General features: G+C 37.7%; 1 non-coding gene across 1 annotated transcript; it reads right to left on the reverse strand.

Moving 5' to 3' along the window:
- Positions 1-5344: 5344 nt before the first annotated feature.
- Positions 5345-5450, reverse strand: LOC121988170. Its single transcript, XR_006113913.1, has one exon. It is a non-coding gene; the product is annotated as a small nucleolar RNA R71 (small nucleolar RNA).
- Between the last annotated feature and the right edge of the window lie 1291 nt (positions 5451-6741).

Genomic DNA, 6741 nt, shown 5'->3' on the forward strand with positions numbered 1-6741 from the left:
CTTGCACTCTATTGTGTTTACTTGCCTTATGGACTTATGGTTTCTTCGAGTTTGCTACTACACCAAATTATTTTGGGCAAACCAGAAATCATATTTAAGTCTATCTTGAAGTATCTGAGCTATACAGCTTCTATGACTACCTCAGAGGCTGCCATATACTCAGCTTCTATGGTGGAGTCCGAAAAAGCACCTATGCTTATCACTCTTACATAGTTATGACTTTACCTCCTAAAGCAAACACAAAACCCCGAGGTTGATTTACTATTGTCCCTATCCGATTGGATGTCAAAATCCGTGCAACCCACAGGGATCAAATTATCTGCCTTGTAAGCTAGCATATAATCTCTAGTACCTCTAAGGTACTTTAATATATGCTTTACCGCAGTCCAATGTCCTTGTCCATGGTTACTTAGATATCTGCTAACTATGCCTTCGACAAAACAAATTTCTGATCTCGTGCATAGCATACATTAGGCTTCCGACATCCGAAGCATAAGGAACTGCCTTCATTTCCTCTATCTACTTTGATGTCTTCGGAGACATCTCTTTAGATAAAGCTACTCCATGCCTAAAAGGTAAGAAACCTTTTCTTGGAGTTCTGTATGCTAAAATGAGCAAGGATTGTTTCAATATATGAAGCTTGGGATAAGTAAAATATATTCTTTTCTTGCGATCCTTTGATCCCAAGAATATATGCATTCTCCTAAGTCCTTCATATCGAATTGTTTGGACAACCATACCCTTACTACTGACAACACTTTGATATTGTTTCCAACTACCAAAAATGTTATCTACGTATAGTACAAAAAATATCAGCACGTTTTCATCACATTTCTTGTATACACAAAACTCATTTGGTTATAAAATAAATCCATAGGTCTGGATTACTTTATTAAACCGAATGTACCAAGACCTTGAAGCTTTACTTCAGTTCATAGACTGTTTGAGTTTACACACAAGATGCTCTTTGATCTTTTCTCTTTGCAATGAACCCTTCTGGTTGCTTTATATGGATGTTTTCTTCAAGACTTCCATTAAGGAAAGTTGTCTTGACATCCACTTGCTAAATCTCATAGATAAAAGAATCCGGGTATACTTAAGCATGGCTACCGGTAAAAAAGTTTCCTTTTTCAACAAGCCTTGCTTTGAAAGTTTCTACCCTCATGTCTATCCCTCTTTTCCTATTGTATACTTATTTTTACCCAATGGCTTTTACACCATTTTGTGATTTTATAAGCTTCCAGACTCTATTAGAATACATATATTCTAATTCTGTGTTCTTTGCAAAGATGCTGCATCTTTATCTTGGAGTGCTTCGTCATATATCCGGAGATCAGGTTCATGTCCTCCAGGGATCGAGTCCAAAGACTCTCCCAAAACATGAATCTTTTTAGGTTGCCTAACAACCCTCCCACTACGACGAGATACTTTCTGTAATTGTGTATCATTTGTGACACGTGTTACAGTTTCTTGTGATATTTCATCTTGTACAGTTGGTACTAGGTTAGACGTGTCCTTTAATTTCCTTAAGAATAATTTTTACTCATGGGATTGTGGTTTATAGTATAGTTTTTTTCTAAAATCGAACATTGGTGCCAACAATGACCTTCCGATTTTAAGAACTACAAACCTCTTTTCGTTTTTCTAGGATAACTCACAAACAAGTGAACTCATGTCCAATTTTTCAGTGTCTCTCACGTGCTAGACCACCCAAATCCGAATATACTTCAGACTAGGCTTACGCCCATTTTGCAATTCTATGGGAGTAGAGAGTTCTGACTTAGAAGGTACTATGTTCACTTCTGTTTCCAGTGTATATCCTTAAAACGAATTTGATAATTTTCTAAATAACTCATCATCGATCTAATTATTCCATAAGAGCCTTATACCTTCTTTCTACTGCACCATTCTGTTGGGATGTACCAAGTGCAGTTAGTTGGGATTAAATCCCTACTTCTGATAAGTGACTCCTAAATTCTCCCAAGAGGTATTTGCTACTATGATCTCACCGTAGTGTCTCGATATTTTTACTTTGACATATCTCCGCATCAGCCTCGTACTCTTTGAACTAATCAAAGCACTTAGACTTGCGGTGTATCAAGTAAATCTATCTGTGTCTCGAATAGTTGTCTATAAAATAGACGAAATATTCGAAACTACCTCTTGTCTGGATAGTCATAGGACCACACAAATCAGAATGAACCAATTCCATTATATCTTTGGCTCCATACCCCTTAGACTTAAAAGCTTCTCGGTTATTTTTCCTTCCAAGTAAGACTCGCAGGTTGGAAAGATTTCCACTACCAATGAACTCAAGAGTTCATTGGTTATTATCCTTTGAATCATACTCAATTTAATATAACCTAGCCTTAGATGCCAAAAATATGATTGGTTCATTTCCGAAGGTTACTTTTTCTTAAAGTTAGAAAATGTGTTATTAATTTCCTTTTATTGTATCGTGGGAGTTATTGGATTATAAATTGTCAACCAACGTACCAGAACAGATAACTTCCCTATTTTTCTTGATAACAAGTTTGTTATCAAAATAGACAGAATATCTATTCTTTAATAGTTTAGAAACTGAAATCAGGTTCTTTCTAAACTTAGTACGTAGAGACAATTTCTAATAATCCATATTTTATTCCTATCAAAGGATAAACATCTCTCACTGCAACAGCTGCTACTTTTACAGCAGTGCCCATGTGGACGGTGATTTATATAGTTGTCGGATTTCCTGGAACCCCTGCAATAAATTGCAGACATAATCAGTGGTTCCTGTATCTACACACCAGGTACTGGTAGATAACACCACTAAATATGTTTCAACAACTAATAAAATACACCGTTATTGTTCTCAGTTTTGTGAGGACAGTCTACCTTAATGTACAAGTTTTCCAATCATTACAATTGGGACTACTAAGTCTATTCTATAGTATAACAGCTAGGAGATTGACTAACATTTGTAAACCTAAGAATCACAAAATTATTTGGTCAAGACCAACATTTTAAAAACCTCGTGAATTTTGTATGCCACTGATGTGCGTAGATTATATACTCTTTTATGCATGTTTTTACGCACATTTACATACTTTGAGCATGTTTGATCTATGCATTTTTATACTTCCAACTTTCCTTTTAGCATATTTACTCTTTTGGTTCGAAGATCTGCTTTTTGTGCATTTTCTGTACACAGGAGTCGAAATTGGTGAAGATTATGCGTCCTCGGACAAGCTTGGAAGGAATTGAAGGGAGAGAGCATCAGGCCGTGTACCACACACGGCCGTGTAGTTTTAACAGGAAGAGAAGAGGAAATGGCCGTGTGAATCTCACATGGCCGTGTCTTGATTTGAAGAAATTAGAGCAGATGCCTTACATGGCCGTGTAGATCTACATGGCCGTGTGAGGTTTCCAGAGGCCAAGCAGGTGGTGGTCGTGTGCACCACACGGCCGTGTAGCATTTCCAGAGAACAGAAGGGTCTTGGCCGTGTGCAGCTTTGGCAGAGAAGGAACTGGACATGGCCGTGTGAATCTCACACGGCCGTGTCATGGGGTCGTGTGGCACCCGATTTCCTCCTCTATTTAAACCCTCTTTCATGAATTGAAAGGGGATCTCTCCCCCTTTGGGAGAAGGCAAGATTTGGTGGTTTCCTCCCATTCTTGGGAGGATTTCTAGGCGATTCGAGGGGAGTTCTTGACGATTTCGACTCCGGAGCGAGGATTGGATCCGAAGACGAGGCTTCTTCGTAGATAAGTTTTCTCTTTTCCCCTTTTCTTGGTTTCTTGGATTGGGGATTTAAGAAATGCTTGTAATCTTTATTTCTTCGGGTATTCTTCCTCGATTCATGGAGTAGATCTTGTATTCTAGGATTAATGGAGTATTTGTATGATGGATTGATGTAATCTCTTGTGGATTTGCCAATTTCTTGTTTCAATGACATTGTCTTGCTTGTATAAATTAGATCTTGAATGATTAATGGTGATTTGTGCTTAATTCTCATTCTTGATTGATTGTTTAGATTTCTTGTGGACTTTGTAAAGATAAACTCTCACTCGATCATCCGAGGGATCCACGTGACAGGTGCAAGCCCGTGTAAGGACGTTTGAGAGATAATCTTGAAGAGGAAATAGGAATATTCAAGAGAGTAGGATGGATCTTGTGATTAGTTTCTTGTATCTTGATAGATTAATAAGTTGTGGGCTCTATGTTGATATCCGAGGAAGGCATAGTAATAGGTGCGCTTCTGTGTAAGGACAACGTAGGTTCACGTCTAATTGATCATATTTAGATACATTTCTCAGTCCTTAGCCGGTTATCTATTGCAAGAGAGAACCGGCAACTTTCTACTAGTGTTTGGCAATTGAGGGATAAGAATTGGTGAACCATTTTAATTCAAGAAATCTTACAAAGAAACCGAAACTCCTAGAATCTCCCTTTATCATAACCCAAAACACTAAACTCTTGTTTGTTGATCTTTAATATTAGATTTGTTTACCTTCACTTTGCATTTGAAACAATTGGATAGTTGTTTAGCTAATTCGCATTGAGACATTTCTAGTGCTTATTCCAATCCCTGTGGATACGATAATCTTTTATATTACTTGCGACATTTCCGTACACTTGCGGAGCGTAACAAGTTTTTGGCGCCGTTGCCGGGGACTGCGCTATAACATTAGGAATTATCAATTGAGTTAGACTAAACATAACATTTGTTTTCCTTTCATATTGCATAGTTGTAACTAATCATTAGATTTCTGTTTTTACTTTCTTGTATAACTTTTACTTCTTGTTAATTCTTTTTGTACAAATTCAATTCTGCATTTTTTATTCTTTTATTTTTCTTTTTCTGTTGAATTGTCATTTGCTATCTTGTTCTTGTGTATGCGAAGATCTAACTTTGCAGGGGAATTCTTTCCTTTTGACCCTGAGATTGACAGAACTTTTCATAAAAGAAGAATTCTACAAAGGCAAATTGAAGAACAGGAACATTTGAACATGGCGAATAGACCACTCAAGGATTATGCAGCACCTTATGCAAGAGGTTTTCGATCTAGTATTTCAAGACCTTGGCTAATAACCACTCAAGATTATATCACTTATGCAAGAGAACCAATTTGGTGGAGGACCTCATGAAGACCCCAATCAACACTTAGAGGTCTTTTATGAAATATGTGGTACCATGAAAATGAATGGAGTTCCTTCAGGTTAGATTATTATTATTTGGGTTTTCTTTAAGAGATAGGGCAAAGCAATGGCTGAATTCTTTGGCCCCTAATAGCATCACCACTTGGGAGCAGTGTGAGCAACAGTTTCTTGATAAATTCTATCCACCAAGCAAAACAGTTCATATGAGGAATTTAATTGCAAGCTTCAAGCAAACTGACTCAGAATCTCTTTTTGAAGCATGGGATAGATATAATAGTATGCTCAGACAATGCCCACATCATGGGTTGGAAAGATGGTTAGTGTTGCACACTTTTTATAATGGTATCAACTATCATACCAAAGTGTCCCTTGATTCAGCTGCTGGAGGGGCACTTATGAATAAAAGTTTAGATGAAGCTGAAGAAATTATTGACAGTGTAGCACAAAATCATCATTAATGGGCAAATGAAAGAAGTGGTGGCTATTCTTCTGTAAACCCAGCAATTAAAGCATCAGGGAAGTTTGATGTAGATGCAGTCACTCTTTTGTCTGCAAAATTAGACGCTCTTACAAAGAAATTTGAGAATATGGGGACTAGTGCTAATATGGTCAATGCTATTAGTACATCTTGTGAAGTATGTGGGAGTTCAGAGCACTCAAATGACTCATGTCCATTGGGAGCTATCACTGCACAAATCAATCAACTGGAACAATGTGATGCAATCATGAGTTACAGTCAAAGGCAGAACAACCCATACTCAAATACTTATAACCCTGGATGGAAGAGCCATCCCAATTTTTCTTACAGAAATAATCAAGATCAAGGACCATCTATGGGGGCAAGACCAAATTTTCAAGCTGGGCAACAAAATTTTCAACATCTATCTTCTCAAGGCTTACCAAAGTCAAATATTGAAAAGATGTTTGAAGAAATTATCTCAAGTCAGAATGAAATGAAGCAAGATTTAGCAAAGCTCATTCAGAGAATGGATAATTCTGAAAAGCATCAAAAGATCCAGGATAGTGAAATTGCCCAACTAGCTTCCTCATCATCCAGAGCACCAGGACAACTTCCAGGAAAACCTTATGTGAATCCTATGGAGCATTGCAATAGAATTGAGCTTAGGAGCGGACGGACCTTGGGAGACTCCCAAGTGACTGCTCCAAAAGGGATACAAAAAGAAGAAGAGCTCTCTCCTCTTATACCAAATCAGATTCAAGCTAATGAGGAGAGTACCATTGAGGTTGAAGAGACTCTTCCACTGAACCATCAGAGCAAAGCTGTCCCTTTTCCTCAGAGACTTACAATGCTCAAGAAAGATGAAGAATTTGGCAAGTTTTTAGAAAAAGTTAAGGAAATTTGTGTAGAGGTACCTCTTATTGATGCTATTCTTCAAATGCCTAGATTTGCCAAATTCCTGAAGGATCTCATGTCAAACAAGAGAAGAAGAGGAGAGGTTGAGACCATTGCGCTTAGTGAGGAATGTAGTGCTATTTTGGAGAAGAACACTTCCCCAAAACTAAAGGACCCAGGGAGCTTTTATATTCCTTGCAACATAGGAAAAGAATTTTTTGAAAAAGCTTTTTGTGATTTGGGG

The sequence above is a fragment of the Zingiber officinale genome, chromosome 5B (genome assembly GCF_018446385.1).
Source record: "Zingiber officinale cultivar Zhangliang chromosome 5B, Zo_v1.1, whole genome shotgun sequence".
Lineage (NCBI taxonomy): Eukaryota > Viridiplantae > Streptophyta > Magnoliopsida > Zingiberales > Zingiberaceae > Zingiber > Zingiber officinale.